The sequence below is a fragment of the Oncorhynchus clarkii genome, chromosome 19 (assembly GCF_045791955.1).
Source record: "Oncorhynchus clarkii lewisi isolate Uvic-CL-2024 chromosome 19, UVic_Ocla_1.0, whole genome shotgun sequence".
Lineage (NCBI taxonomy): Eukaryota > Metazoa > Chordata > Actinopteri > Salmoniformes > Salmonidae > Oncorhynchus > Oncorhynchus clarkii.
The window spans coordinates 63,007,009-63,023,612 of record NC_092165.1 but is presented as its reverse complement, the minus strand read 5'-3'; the positions used below and the strand labels follow the sequence as shown (position 1 = coordinate 63,023,612).

Below are 16,604 nucleotides of genomic sequence, written 5' to 3'. Positions count from 1 at the left end.
CCATGTTGTTGTTATACAGGTGTACCTGTCTCTTAACCCCATGTTGTTGTCATGTTGTTATACAGGTGTACCTGTCTCTTAACCCCATGTTGTTGTCATGTTGTTATACAGGTGTACCTGTCTCTTAACCCCATGTTGTTGTTATACAGGTGTACCTGTCTCTTAAACCCATGTTGTTATACAGGTGTACCTGTCTCTTAACCCCATGTTGTTGTCATGTTGTTATACAGATGTACCTGTCTCTTAACCCCATGTTGTTATACAGGTGTACCTGTCTCTTAACCCCATGTTGTTGTTATACAGGTGTACCTGTCTCTTAATCCCATGTTGTTATACAGGTGTACCTGTCTCTGAACCCCATGTTGTTGTTATACAGGTGTACCTGTCTCTGAACCCCATGTTGTTATACAGGTGTACCTGTCTCTTAACCCCATGTTGTTGTTATACAGGTGTACCTGTCTCTGAACCCCATGTTGTTATACAGGTGGATCTGTCTCTTAACCCCATGTTGTTATACAGGTGTACCTGTCTCTTAATCCCATGTTGTTGTCATGTTGTTATACAGGTGTACCTGTCTCTTAACCCCATGTTGTTGTCATGTTGTTATACAGGTGTACCTGTCTCTTAATCCCATGTTGTTGTCATGTTGTTATACAGGTGTACCTGTCTCTTAACCCCATGTTGTTGTCATGTTGTTATACAGGTGTACCTGTTTCTTAACCCCATGTTGTTATACAGGTGTACCTGTCTCTTAACCCCATGTTGTTATACAGGTGTACCTGTCTCTTAACCCCATGTTGTTATACAGGTGTACCTGTCTCTTAACTCCATGTTGTTGTCATGTTGTTATACAGGTGTACCTGTCTCTTAACCCCATGTTGTTGTCATGTTGTTATACAGGTGTACCTGTCTCTTAATCCCATGTTGTTGTCATGTTGTTATACAGGTGTACCTGTCTCTTAACCCCATGTTGTTGTCATGTTGTTATACAGGTGTACCTGTTTCTTAACCCCATGTTGTTATACAGGTGGACCTGTCTCTTAACTCCATGTTGTTATACAGGTGTACCTGTCTCTTAACCCCATGTTGTTATACAGGTGTACCTGTCTCTTAATCCCATGTTGTTGTCATGTTGTTATACAGGTGTACCTGTCTCTTAACCCCATGTTGTTGTCATGTTGTTATACAGGTGTACCTGTCTCTTAACTCCATGTTGTTATACAGGTGTACCTGTCTCTTAACCCCATGTTTTTATACAGGTGTACCTGTCTCTTAACTCCATGTTGTTGTCATGTTGTTATACAGGTGTACCTGTCTCTTAACCCCATGTTGTTATACAGGTGTACCTGTCTCTTAACCTCATGTTGTTATACAGGTGTACCTGTCTCTTAACCCCATGTTGTTATACAGGTGGACCTGTCTCTTAACCCCATGTTGTTGTTATACAGGTGTACCTGTCTCTTAACCCCATGTTGTTATACAGGTGTACCTGTCTCTTAACCCCGTGTTGTTATACAGGTGTACCTGTCTCTTAACTCCATGTTGTTGTCATGTTGTTATACAGGTGGACCTGTCTCTTAACTCCATGTTGTTATACAGGTGTACCTGTCTCTTAACTCCATGTTGTTATACAGGTGTACCTGTCTCTTAACCCCATGTTGTTGTTATACAGGTGTACCTGTCTCTTAATCCCATGTTGTTGTCATGTTGTTATACAGGTGTACCTGTCTCTTAACCCCATGTTGTTGTCATGTTGTTATACAGGTGTACCTGTCTCTTAATCCCATGTTGTTGTCATGTTGTTATACAGGTGTACCTGTCTCTTAACCCCATGTTGTTGTCATGTTGTTATACAGGTGTACCTGTTTCTTAACCCCATGTTGTTATACAGGTGGACCTGTCTCTTAACTCCATGTTGTTATACAGGTGTACCTGTCTCTTAACCCCATGTTTTTATACAGGTGTACCTGTCTCTTAACTCCATGTTGTTGTCATGTTGTTATACAGGTGTACCTGTCTCTTAACCCCATGTTGTTATACAGGTGTACCTGTCTCTTAACCTCATGTTGTTATACAGGTGTACCTGTCTCTTAACCCCATGTTGTTATACAGGTGGACCTGTCTCTTAACTCCATGTTGTTATACAGGTGTACCTGTCTCTTAACCCCATGTTGTTGTCATGTTGTTATACAGGTGTACCTATCTCTTAACCCCATGTTGTTATACAGGTGTACCTGTCTCTTAACTCCATGTTGTTGTCATGTTGTTATACAGGTGGACCTGTCTCTTAACTCCATGTTGTTATACAGGTGTACCTGTCTCTTAACCCCATGTTGTTGTCATGTTGTTATACAGGTGTACCTGTCTCTTAACCCCATGTTGTTATACAGGTGTACCTGTCTCTGAACCCCATGTTGTTGTCATGTTGTTATACAGGTGTACCTGTCTCTTAACCCCATGTTGTTGTTATACAGGTGTACCTGTCTCTTAACCCCATGTTGTTATACAGGTGGACCTGTCTCTTAACCCCATGTTGTTATACAGTTTTACCTGTCTCTTAACTCCATGTTGTTATACAGGTGTACCTGTCTCTTAACCCCATGTTGTTATACAGGTGTACCTGTCTCTGAACCCCATGTTGTTGTCATGTTGTTATACAGGTGTACCTGTTTCTTAACCCCATGTTGTTATACAGGTGTACCTGTCTCTTAACTCCATGTTGTTATACAGGTGTACCTGTCTCTTAACTGCATGTTGTTATACAGGTGTACCTGTCTCTTAACCTCATGTTGTTGTCATGTTGTTATACAGGTGTACCTGTCTCTTAACCCCATGTTGTTATACAGGTGTACCTGTCTCTTAACCCCATGTTGTTATACAGGTGTACCTGTCTCTTAACTCCATGTTGTTGTCATGTTGTTATACAGGTGTACCTGTCTCTTAACCCCATGTTGTTATACAGGTGTACCTGTCTCTTAACCCCATGTTGTTATACAGGTGTACCTGTCTCTTAACTCCATGTTGTTGTCATGTTGTTATACAGGTGGACCTGTCTCTTAACTCCATGTTGTTATACAGGTGTACCTGTCTCTTAACCCCATGTTGTTGTTATACAGGTGTACCTGTCTCTTAACCCCATGTTGTTGTTATACAGGTGTACCTGTCTCTTAACCCCATGTTGTTGTCATGTTGTTATACAGGTGTACCTGTCTCTTAACCCCATGTTGTTATACAGGTGTACCTGTCTCTTAATCCCATGTTGTTGTCATGTTGTTATACAGGTGTACCTGTCTCTTAATCCCATGTTGTTGTCATGTTGTTATACAGGTGTACCTGTCTCTTAACCCCATGTTGTTGTCATGTTGTTATACAGGTGTACCTGTCTCTTAACCCCATGTTGTTATACAGGTGTACCTGTCTCTGAACCCCATGTTGTTGTCATGTTGTTATACAGGTGTACCTGTCTCTTAACCCCATGTTGTTATACAGGTGTACCTGTCTCTTAACTCCATGTTGTTATACAGGTGTACCTGTCTCTTAACCCCATGTTGTTATACAGGTGTACCTGTCTCTTAACCCCATGTTGTTATACAGGTGTACCTGTCTCTTAACCCCATGTTGTTATACAGGTGGACCTGTCTCTTAACTCCATGTTGTTGTCATGTTGTTATACAGGTGGACCTGTCTCTTAACTCCATGTTGTTATACAGGTGTACCTGTCTCTTAACTCCATGTTGTTATACAGGTGTACCTGTCTCTTAACTCCATGTTGTTATACAGGTGTACCTGTCTCTTAACTCCATGTTGTTATACAGGTGTACCTGTCTCTTAACTCCATGTTGTTGTCATGTTGTTATACAGGTGGACCTGTCTCTTAACTCCATGTTGTTATACAGGTGTACCTGTCTCTTAACCCCATGTTGTTGTTATACAGGTGTACCTGTCTCTTAACCCCATGTTGTTGTTATACAGGTGTACCTGTCTCTTAACCCCATGTTGTTGTCATGTTGTTATACAGGTGTACCTGTCTCTTAATCCCATGTTGTTGTCATGTTGTTATACAGGTGGACCTGTCTCTTAACTCCATGTTGTTATACAGGTGGACCTGTCTCTTAACTCCATGTTGTTATACAGGTGTACCTGTCTCTTAACCCCATGTTGTTATACAGGTGTACCTGTCTCTTAACCCCATGTTGTTGTCATGTTGTTATACAGGTGTACCTGTCTCTTAACCCCATGTTGTTGTCATGTTGTTATACAGGTGTACCTGTCTCTTAATCCCATGTTGTTGTCATGTTGTTATACAGGTGTACCTGTCTCTTAATCCCATGTTGTTGTCATGTTGTTTTACAGGTGTACCTGTCTCTTAACCCCATGTTGTTGTCATGTTGTTATACAGGTGTACCTGTCTCTTAACCCCATGTTGTTGTCATGTTGTTATACAGGTGTACCTGTCTCTTAATCCCATGTTGTTGTCATGTTGTTATACAGGTGTATCTGTCTCTTAACCCCATGTTGTTGTCATGTTGTTATACAGGTGTACCTGTCTCTTAACCCCATGTTGTTGTCATGTTGTTATACAGGTGTACCTGTCTCTGCTGCGCATGTATTTGTCCCCTCCTGATGTCCACTGCCTTGGACCAATCAAAATGGAGCTGTCAGAGCCACAGGCCAATCTAAAGGCTGCTCTACACGTGCTGGAGCTGCACCACAGCAAGCTGAATACCGCTAAGGTAGGCTGAACCACAGCACGCTGAATACCACTAAGGTAGACTGAACCACAGCACTCTGAATACCACTAAGGTAGACTGCACCACAGCACTCTGAATACCACTAAGGTAGACTGAACCACAGCACTCTGAATACCACTAAGGTAGACTGCACCACAGCACGCTGAATACCACTAAAGTAGACTGCACCACAGCACTCTGAATACCACTAAGGTAGACTGAACCACAGCACTCTGAATACCACTAAGGTAGACTGCACCACAGCACTCTGAATACCACTAAGGTAGACTGAACCACAGCACAGCACTCTGAATACCACTAAGGTAGACTGCACCACAGCACTCTGAATACCACTAAGGCAGACTGCACTACAGCACAGCACTCTGAATACCACCAAGGTAGACTGAACCACAGCACAGCACGCTGAATACCACTAAGGTAGACTGCACGACAGCACAGCACGCTGAATACCACTAAGGTAGACTGCACCACAGCACAGCACGCTGAATACCACTAAGGTAGACTGCACCACAGCACAGCACTCTGAATACCACTAAGGTAGACTGAACCACAGCACTCTGAATACCACTAAGGTAGACTGAACCACAGCACTCTGAATACCACTAAGGTAGACTGAATCACAGCGCTCTGAATACCACTAAGGTAGACTGCACCACAGCACACTGAATACCACTAAGGTAGACTGAACCACAGCACTCTGAATACCACTAAGGTAGACTGCACCACAGCACGCTGAATACCACTAAGGTACACTGCACCACAGCACTCTGAATACCACTATGGTAGACTGCACCACAGCACGCTGAATACCACTAAGGTAGACTGCACCACAGCACTCTGAATACCACTAAGGTAGACTGCACCACAGCACTCTGAATACCACTAAGCTAGACTGTACCACAGCACTCTGAATACCACTAAGGTAGACTGCACCACAGCACTCTGAATACCACTAAGGTAGACTGCACCACAGCACTCTGAATACCACTAAGGTAGACTGAACCACAGCACAGCACGCTGAATACCACTAAGGTAGACTGTACCACAGCACTCTGAATACCACTAAGGTAGACTGCACCACAGCACTCTGAATACCACTAAGGTAGACTGCACCACAGCACTCTGAATACCACTATGGTAGACTGCACCACAGCACTCTGAATACCACTAAGGTAGACTGTACCACAGCACTCTGAATACCACTAAGGTAGACTGCACCACAGCACTCTGAATACCACTAAGGTAGACTGCACCACAGCACTCTGAATACCACTAAGGTAGACTGAACCACAGCACAGCACTCTGAATACCACTAAGGTAGACTGTACCACAGCACTCTGAATACCACTAAGGTAGACTGCACCACAGCACTCTGAATACCACTAAGGTAGACTGCACCACAGCACTCTGAATACCACTAAGGTAGACTGAACCACAGCACAGCACTCTGAATACCACTAAGGTAGACTGTACCACAGCACTCTGAATACCACTAAGGTAGACTGCACCACAGCACTCTGAAGACCTCCAACACAGATAAGAACAAGGAGACATATTTCGCTGGATGGAGATGGATTTTGGCTGACATTCTGCTACTGTTCTCATTACTGGGTTTTAATGTGGTTCTGCTCTCTCCTCTACCTTACTGGGTTTTAATGTGGTTCTCCTCTCCCTTACTGGGTTTTAATGTGCCTCTGCTTTCATTTCCCCTGGCTCAGCTCCCAGAGCCTGTCTTGCCAAGAGAGGGGGAGAGGAAGGGCACACAAAAAGAAACAAATTCAGTATCTCCTACAGTAAACACATACGGTATCTCCTACAGTAAACACATACAGTATCTCCTACAGTAAACACATACGGTATCTCCTACAGTAAACACATACAGTATCTCCTACAGTAAACACATACGGTATCTCCTACAGTAAACACATACGGTATCTCCTACAGTAAACACATACGGTATCTCCTACAGTAAACACATACGGTATCTCCTACAGTAAACACATACGGTATCTCCTACAGTAAACACATACGGTATCTCCTACAGTAAACACATACTGTATCTCCTACAGTAAACACATACAGTATCTCCTACAGTAAACACATACAGTATCTCCTACAGTAAACACATACGGTATCTCCTACAGTAAACACATACGGTATCTCCTACAGTAAACACCGACAGTATCTCCTACAGTAAACACATACAGTATCTCCTACAGTAAACACATACAGTACCTCCTACAGTAAACACATACGGTATCTCCTACAGTAAACACATACGGTATCTCCTACAGTAAACAAATTCGGTATCTCCTACAGTAAACACATACAGTATCTCCTACAGTAAACACATACAGTATCTCCTACAGTAAACACATACAGTATCTCCTACAGTAAACACATACAGTATCTCCTACAGTAAACACATACGGTATCTCCTACAGTAAACACATACGGTATCTCCTACAGTAAACACATACAGTATCTCCTACAGTAAACACATACAGTATCTCCTACAGTAAACACATACAGTATCTCCTACAGTAAACACATACGGTATCTCCTACAGTAAACACATACAGTATCTCCTACAGTAAACAAATTCAGTATCTCCTACAGTAAACACATACTGAATTTGTTTACTGTAGGAGATACTGTATGTGTTTACTGTAGGAGATACTGAATTTGTTTACTGTAGGAGATACTGTATCTCCTACAGTAAACACATACAGTATCTCCTACAGTAAACACATACAGTATCTCCTACAGTAAACACATACGGTACCTTCTAGGGTAAACACATACGGTACCTCCTACAGTAAACACATACAGTATCTCCTACAGTAAACACATACAGTATCTCCTACAGTAAACACATACAGTACCTCCTAGGGTAAACGCATACGGTATCTCCTACAGTAAACACATACAGTATCTCCTACAGTAAACACATACAGTATCTCCTACAGTAAACACATACAGTATCTCCTACAGTAAACACATACAGTATCTCCTACAGTAAACACATACGTCTTGTGTCTGAGCCGTTGAATTGCAACTCCACTTTGTCCCTGTACCGGCATTTCGCTTGTTTGATTGCCTTGCGGAGGGAATAACTACACTGTTTATGTTCAGCCATATTCCCAGACCTGTTTCCATGGTTAAATGCGGTGGTTCGCGCTTTCAGTTTTGAGCGAATGCCGCCATCCATCCACGGTTTCTGGTTAGGGTAGGTTTTAATAGTCACTGTAGGTACAACATCTCCAATGCACTTCCTTATAAACTCACTCACAGAGTCCGCGTATAGGTCGATGTTATTCTCTGAGGCTGATAGGAACATATTCCAGTCCGCGTGATCAAAACAATCTTGAAGCGTGGCTTCCAATTGGTCAGACCAGCGTTGAATGGTTGTAGTCACTGTTAAATCCTGTTTGAGTTTCTGCCTATAAGACGGTAGGAACAAGATGACGTCGTGGTCGGATTTTCCCGAAGGGAGGGCAGGTGAGGGCCTAGGAACAGTGGGTTAACTGCCTTGTTCAGGGGCAGGACAACAGTCACCTTGTCAGCTCGGGGATTCGATCTAGCAACCTTTTGGTTACTAGTCCAATGCTTTAACCACTAGGCTACCTGAACCTCTACACTCTAACCACTAGGCTACCTGCCGCCCCCCTCTAACCACTAGGCTACCTGCCGCCCCCCTCTAACCACTAGGCTACCTGCCGCCCCCTTCTAACCACTAGGCTACCTGCCGCCCCCCTCTAACCACTAGGCTACCTGCCGCCCCCCTCTAACCACTAGGCTACCTGCCGCCCCCCTCTAACCACTAGGCTACCTGCCGCCCCCCTCTAACCACTAGGCTACCTGCCTCCTCTAACCACTAGGCTACCTGCCTCCTCTAACCACTAGGCTACCTGCCGCCTCTACACTCTAACCACTAGGTTACCTGCCACTTCTACACTCTAACCACTAGGCTACCTGCCGCCTCTACACTCTAACCACTAGGTTACCTGCCGCCTCTAACCACTAGGCTACCTGCCTCCTCTACACTCTAACCACTAGGTTACCTGCCACCTCTACACTCTAACCACTAGGCTACCTGCCGCCTCTACACTCTAACCACTAGGCTACCTGCCGCCTCTACACTCTAACCACTAGGCTACCTGCCTCCTCTACACTCTAACCACTAGGTTACCTGCCGCCTCTACACTCTAACCACTAGGCTACTAACCACTAACCTCTACACTCTAACCACTAGGTTACCTGCCGCCTCTACACTCTAACCACTAGGCTACCTGCCGCCTCTACACTCTAACCACTAGGCTACCTGCCGCCTCTACACTCTAACCACTAGGCTACCTGCCGTCCCCGAATACAGGCAGCTCAGTATTTGTATAATTCATTTTACACAGTCATTTTTGCCCCTGATTAACACCACTGTTTCTACCATCTCTGTCTCTGCTCCCCACCAGGCCATCAACCTGCTGCCAGCCAACACTCAGATCAGAGAGATCCGTGTGTTCCTGGAGAGTGTTCTGGAGGAGAAGGCTCAGAGGAAACGCTTTGACCAGGTGCTCAAGAGTCTGCTGCAGGCCGAGTTCCTACGGGTGAGCTGGGGGGGGTGAGAGCTGGGGGTGTGTGTGTGAGAGAGCTGGGGGTGTGTGTGTGAGAGAGCTGGGGGGGTGTGTGTGAGAGAGCTGGGGGGGTGTGTGTGAGAGAGCTGGGGCTGTGTGTGTGTGAGAGCTGGGGGTGTGTGAGAGCTGGGGGATGTGTGTGTGAGAGCTGGGGGATGTGTGTGTGAGAGCTGGGGGTGTGTGTGTGAGAGCTGGGGGTGTGAGAGCTGGGGGGGGGTGGTGTGAGCTGGGGGTGTGTGTGTGTGAGAGCTGGGTGTGTGTGTGTGTGAGAGCTGGGTGTGTGTGTGTGTGTGAGAGCTGGGGGTGTGTGTGTGAGAGAGCTGGGGGGGTGTGTGTGTGAGAGCTGGGGGATGTGTGTGTGAGAGCTGGGGGTGTGTGTGTGAGAGCTGGGGGTGTGTGTGTGAGAGCTGGGGTGGTGTGAGCTGGGTGTGTGTGTGTGTGAGAGCTGGGGGTGTGTGTGTGAGAGCTGGGTGTGTGTGTGTGTGAGAGCTGGGTGTGTGTGTGTGTGTGAGAGCTGGGTGTGTGTGTGTGTGAGAGCTGGGTGTGTGTGTGTGTGAGAGCTGGGGGTGTGTGTGTGAGAGCTGGGGGTGTGAGAGCTGGGGGGGGGGGGGTGTGAGCTGGGGGTGTGTGTGTGTGAGAGCTGGGTGTGTGTGTGTGTGAGAGCTGGGTGTGTGTGTGTGTGAGAGCTGGGTGTGTGTGTGTGTGAGAGCTGGGGGTGTGTGTGTGAGAGCTGGGGGTGTGAGAGCTGGGGGGGGGGTGTGAGCTGGGGGGGTGTGTGTTTGTAAGGCTGAGGAAACTATTTGACCAGGTCATCAAGAGTTCCTATGGGTGGACGTTGTGCTTGTGTGTCGTTTCTACCCACCTGATGGATGTGTGCGTTTGTTTGTTTGTTTGTTTGTGCAGGTCCAGGAGGAGCGTATCTTCCACCAGCAGGTCAAGTGTACCATCTCAGAAGAGAAGACCTGCCGGGTCTGTAAGAAGAAGATAGGCAACAGGTAACACTGGTTTAGTTTATTTACACCATCCCCTTTTAGTACTAACATCAATGCTTTATAAACACCTACAACTAGGTCATATACATTCTGTATAAGTGATCATGTGAATATGTAGTTAAGGCTCTGTTTATAAACTGTTACTGAATCACCTGTCTCTCCTGTCCAGCGCCTTCGCCAGGTATCCCAACGGTGTTGTCGTTCATTACTTCTGCTGTAAGGACCGAGGGGTGTGTCCTATTGAGCAGTGACACCAAAATAGTGTCCTCTTGTGGACTACATGTTCCTTAGCGGCACCCTGGACGGAGGGAGGGCAGGGAGCTGGGTTTGTCTGAAACACTTCCACAGCAGCTTGGCTGTTCAGCTGGACTCATCTCTGGAACTCTGGAACTCTGGAACTCTGGATCTCTGGATCTCTGGATCTCTGGAACTCTGGCTGCTTCTGTCTAGAATTGTGGAATGCTGTTCCTCTCCCTCCCGATCTCGTTGTCTCTCTCTGACTCTCGCTGTCTCTCTGACTCTCGCTGTCTCTCTGACTCTCGCTGTCGCTCTCTCTCTGACTCTCGTTGTCTCTCTCTCTCTGACTCTCGCTGTCTCTCTGACTCTCTCTGTCTCTCTCTCTGACTCTCGCTGTCTTTCGCTGTCTCTGTCTCTCTCTCTCTCTGACTCTCGCTGTCTCTCTCTGACTCTCTCTCTCTGTCTGTCGCTCTCTCTGACTCTCGCTGTCTCTCTGACTCTCGCTGTCTCTCTCTCTCTGACTCTCGTTGTCTCTCTCTGTCTGTCTCTCTCTCGCTCTCTCTGACTCTCGCTGACTCTCTGTCTATCTAATATTCGGATAATCTTTATTAGCATGAATGACTAAGCCACTGTTGCTAAAGCGAAGTGAGATAATGTAATCAACAATAACAGTAAAAAAAAAAGTAAGAATATTGATGGTGATTAGATAAAGGAGACTAATATATATATTATACACAATCGTTCAGAAGTTTGGGGTCACTTAGAAATGTCCTGCTTTTTGAAAGAAAATATCATTTTTTTGTCCATTAAAATAACATCAAATTGATCAGAAATACAGTGTAGACATTGTTTATGTTGTAAATGACTATTGTATCTGGAAACGGCTGATTTTTAATGGAATATCTACATAGGTGTACAGAGGCCCATTATCAGCAACCATCACTCCTGTGTTCCAATGGCACGTTGTGTTAGCTCATCCAAGGTTATCATTTTAAAAGACAAACTCCCTTCACAGAACAGTGTAAACTGGCTCTATCCAATGGGCCTCTTTACGTCAATGAAGATATTCCATTAAAAATCAGCCTCGCCTCGTTTCCTCCTCTACTCATCTCATCCTCAGACTCAACACGCTATAGGCTATACATAGAGGAGAAGAGTTAAGCTGATGCCGTGTGTGTGTGTGTGTGTGCGTGCGTGTGTGTGTGTGTACTAAAAAGCAGCCCTTTGCTTTTCACTTTTCATGTTGTTTTCAGTGACCCGTTTGTTTCTCAGGAAATGGTTGAAAACCAGTCCAGATTATAATGTAACGACTAAACTTCTAATATGGTTCAATGTGCACAAACAAGTTTTTTTTTGTTGTTCTTTTTAAAAAATATCTCAGTTGCCTCAATATAAATATAATATCTTCTGTCTTGACATAGACGCCTTTTGTTTGAACATCCACAGTTTCAAAAATCCATATTTTTTTTGATTGATCGATAATCCATTTTGTGAAAAAACCTGAAAGAAGATCAGTTCAGTTCGGCGACCATTTTCTTCCTAATCACAGAAGTATGACGGTTTAAAAGGTTTGATTTAAGTTAGGTCTTTATTCTTAAATCATGTTGTCGTCTGACTAGGACTGAAGGAAGCTCTACTGTATGTCAGAGTGGAAGGTTTCTCTACCTCCCAATTGGCTCCCTATTCCCTATATAGTGCACTACTTTAGACCAGGGCCCTATTCCCTATATAGTGCACTACTTTAGACCAGGGCCCTATTCCCTATATAGTGCACTACTTTAGACCACAGCCCTATTCCCTACATTTTTTATTTATTTTATTTCACCTTTATTTAACCAGGTGGGCTAGTTGAGAACACCTTTATTTAACCAGGTAGGCCAGTTGAGAACACCTTTATTTAACCAGGTAGGCTAGTTGAGAACACCTTTATTTAACCAGGTAGGCTAGTTGAGAACACCTTTATTTAACCAGGTAGGCTAGTTGAGAACACCTTTATTTAACCAGGTAGGCTAGTTGAGAACACCTTTATTTAACCAGGTAGGCCAGTTGAGAACACCTTTATTTAACCAGGTAGGCTAGTTGAGAACACCTTTATTTAACCAGGTAGGCTAGTTGAGAACACCTTTATTTAACCAGGTAGGCTAGTTGAGAACACCTTTATTTAACCAGGTAGGCTAGTTGAGAACACCTTTATTTAACCAGGTAGGCTAGTTGAGAACACCTTTATTTAACCAGGTAGGCCAGTTGAGAACACCTTTATTTAACCAGGTAGGCCAGTTGAGAACACCTTTATTTAACCAGGTAGGCTAGTTGAGAACACCTTTATTTAACCAGGTAGGCCAGTTGAGAACACCTTTATTTAACCAGGTAGGCCAGTTGAGAACACCTTTATTTAACCAGGTAGGCTAGTTGAGAACACCTTTATTTAACCAGGTAGGCCAGTTGAGAACACCTTTATTTAACCAGGTAGGCCAGTTGAGAACACCTTTATTTAACCAGGTAGGCTAGTTGAGAACACCTTTATTTAACCAGGTAGGCTAGTTGAGAACACCTTTATTTAACCAGGTAGGCTAGTTGAGAACACCTTTATTTAGGCTAGTTGAGAACACCTTTATTTAACCAGGTGGGCTAGTTGAGAACACCTTTATTTAACCAGGTAGACTAGTTGAGAACACCTTTATTTAACCAGGTAGGCCAGTTGAGAACACCTTTATTTAACCAGGTAGGCCAGTTGAGAACACCTTTATTTAACCAGGTAGGCTAGTTGAGAACACCTTTATTTAACCAGGGAGGCTAGTTGAGAACACCTTTATTTAACCAGGTAGGCTAGTTGAGAACACCTTTATTTAACCAGGTAGGCTAGTTGAGAACACCTTTATTTAACCAGGGAGGCTAGTTGAGAACACCTTTATTTAACCAGGGAGGCTAGTTGAGAACACCTTTATTTAACCAGGTAGGCCAGTTGAGAACACCTTTATTTAACCAGGTAGGCTAGTTGAGAACACCTTTATTTAACCAGGTAGGCTAGTTGAGAACACCTTTATTTAACCAGGTAGGCTAGTTGAGAACACCTTTATTTAACCAGGTAGGCCAGTTGAGAACACCTTTATTTAACCAGGTAGGCCAGTTGAGAACACCTTTATTTAACCAGGTAGGCTAGTTGAGAACACCTTTATTTAACCAGGTAGGCCAGTTGAGAACACCTTTATTTAACCAGGTAGGCTAGTTGAGAACACCTTTATTTAACCAGGTAGGCTAGTTGAGAACACCTTTATTTAACCAGGTAGGCTAGTTGAGAACACCTTTATTTAACCAGGTAGGCTAGTTGAGAACACCTTTATTTAACCAGGTAGGCTAGTTGAGAACACCTTTATTTAACCAGGTAGGCTAGTTGAGAACACCTTTATTTAACCAGGTAGGCCAGTTGAGAACACCTTTATTTAACCAGGTAGGCCAGTTGAGAACACCTTTATTTAACCAGGTAGGCTAGTTGAGAACACCTTTATTTAACCAGGTAGGCCAGTTGAGAACACCTTTATTTAACCAGGTAGGCCAGTTGAGAACACCTTTATTTAACCAGGTAGGCTAGTTGAGAACACCTTTATTTAACCAGGTAGGCCAGTTGAGAACACCTTTATTTAACCAGGTAGGCCAGTTGAGAACACCTTTATTTAACCAGGTAGGCTAGTTGAGAACACCTTTATTTAACCAGGTAGGCTAGTTGAGAACACCTTTATTTAACCAGGTAGGCTAGTTGAGAACACCTTTATTTAGGCTAGTTGAGAACACCTTTATTTAACCAGGTGGGCTAGTTGAGAACACCTTTATTTAACCAGGTAGACTAGTTGAGAACACCTTTATTTAACCAGGTAGGCCAGTTGAGAACACCTTTATTTAACCAGGTAGGCCAGTTGAGAACACCTTTATTTAACCAGGTAGGCTAGTTGAGAACACCTTTATTTAACCAGGGAGGCTAGTTGAGAACACCTTTATTTAACCAGGTAGGCTAGTTGAGAACACCTTTATTTAACCAGGTAGGCTAGTTGAGAACACCTTTATTTAACCAGGGAGGCTAGTTGAGAACACCTTTATTTAACCAGGGAGGCTAGTTGAGAACACCTTTATTTAACCAGGTAGGCCAGTTGAGAACACCTTTATTTAACCAGGTAGGCTAGTTGAGAACACCTTTATTTAACCAGGTAGGCTAGTTGAGAACACCTTTATTTAACCAGGTAGGCTAGTTGAGAACACCTTTATTTAACCAGGTAGGCCAGTTGAGAACACCTTTATTTAACCAGGTAGGCAAGTTGAGAACACCTTTATTTAACCAGGTAGGCTAGTTGAGAACACCTTTATTTAACCAGGTAGGCCAGTTGAGAACACCTTTATTTAACCAGGTAGGCCAGTTGAGAACACCTTTATTTAACCAGGTAGGCTAGTTGAGAACACCTTTATTTAACCAGGTAGGCCAGTTGAGAACACCTTTATTTAACCAGGTAGGCCAGTTGAGAACACCTTTATTTAACCAGGTAGGCTAGTTGAGAACACCTTTATTTAACCAGGTAGGCTAGTTGAGAACACCTTTATTTAGGCTAGTTGAGAACACCTTTATTTAGGCTAGTTGAGAACACCTTTATTTAACCAGGTGGGCTAGTTGAGAACACCTTTATTTAACCAGGTAGACTAGTTGAGAACACCTTTATTTAACCAGGTAGGCCAGTTGAGAACACCTTTATTTAACCAGGTAGGCCAGTTGAGAACACCTTTATTTAACCAGGTAGGCTAGTTGAGAACACCTTTATTTAACCAGGTAGGCCAGTTGAGAACACCTTTATTTAACCAGGTAGGCCAGTTGAGAACACCTTTATTTAACCAGGTAGGCTAGTTGAGAACACCTTTATTTAACCAGGTAGGCCAGTTGAGAACACCTTTATTTAACCAGGTAGGCCAGTTGAGAACACCTTTATTTAACCAGGTAGGCTAGTTGAGAACACCTTTATTTAACCAGGTAGGCTAGTTGAGAACACCTTTATTTAACCAGGTAGGCTAGTTGAGAACACCTTTATTTAACCAGGTAGGCTAGTTGAGAACACCTTTATTTAACCAGGTAGGCTAGTTGAGAACACCTTTATTTAACCAGGTAGGCCAGTTGAGAACACCTTTATTTAACCAGGTAGGCTAGTTGAGAACACCTTTATTTAACCAGGTAGGCTAGGTGAGAACAAGTTCTCATTTGCAACTGTGACCTGGCCAAGATAAAGCATAGCAGTGTGAACAGACAACACAGAGTTACACATGGAGTAAACAATTAACAAGTCAATAATACAGTAGAAAAAAGGGGAGTCTATATACATTGTGTGCAAAAGGCATGAGGAGGTAGGCGAATAATTACAATTTTGCAGATTAACACTGGAGTGATAAATGATCAGATGGTCATGTACAGGTAGAGATATTGGTGTGCAAAAGAGCAGAAAAGTAAATAAATAAAAACAGTATGGGGATGAGGTAGGTGAAAAATGGGTGGGCTATTTACCGATAGACTATGTACAGCTGCAGCGATCGGTTAGCTGCTCAGATAGCAGATGTTTAAAGTTGGTGAGGGAGATAAAAGTCTCCAACTTCAGCGATTTTTGCAATTCGTTCCAGTCACAGGCAGCAGAGAACTGGAACGAAAGGCGGCCGAATGAGGTGTTGGCTTTAGGGATGATCAGTGAGATACACCTGCTGGAGCGCGTGCTACGGGTGGGTGTTGCCATCGTGACCAGTTAACTGAGATAAGGCGGAGCTTTACCTAGCATGGACTTGTAGATAACCTGGAGCCAGTGGGTCTGGCGACGAATATGTAGCGAGGGCCAGCCGATTAGAGCATACAGGTCGCAGTGGTGGGTGGTATATGGTGCTTTAGTGACAAAACGGATGGCACTGTGATAAACTTCATCCAGTTTGCTGAGTAGAGTGTTGGAAGCAATTTTGCAGATAACATCGCCGAAGTC

General features: G+C 44.0%; 1 pseudogene; it reads left to right on the top strand.

Moving 5' to 3' along the window:
* The window catches only part of LOC139375476 (vam6/Vps39-like protein), a 71,937-nt pseudogene extending 60,493 nt beyond the window's left edge, over positions 1–11,444 (top strand).
* Positions 11,445–16,604: the final 5,160 nt, after the last annotated feature.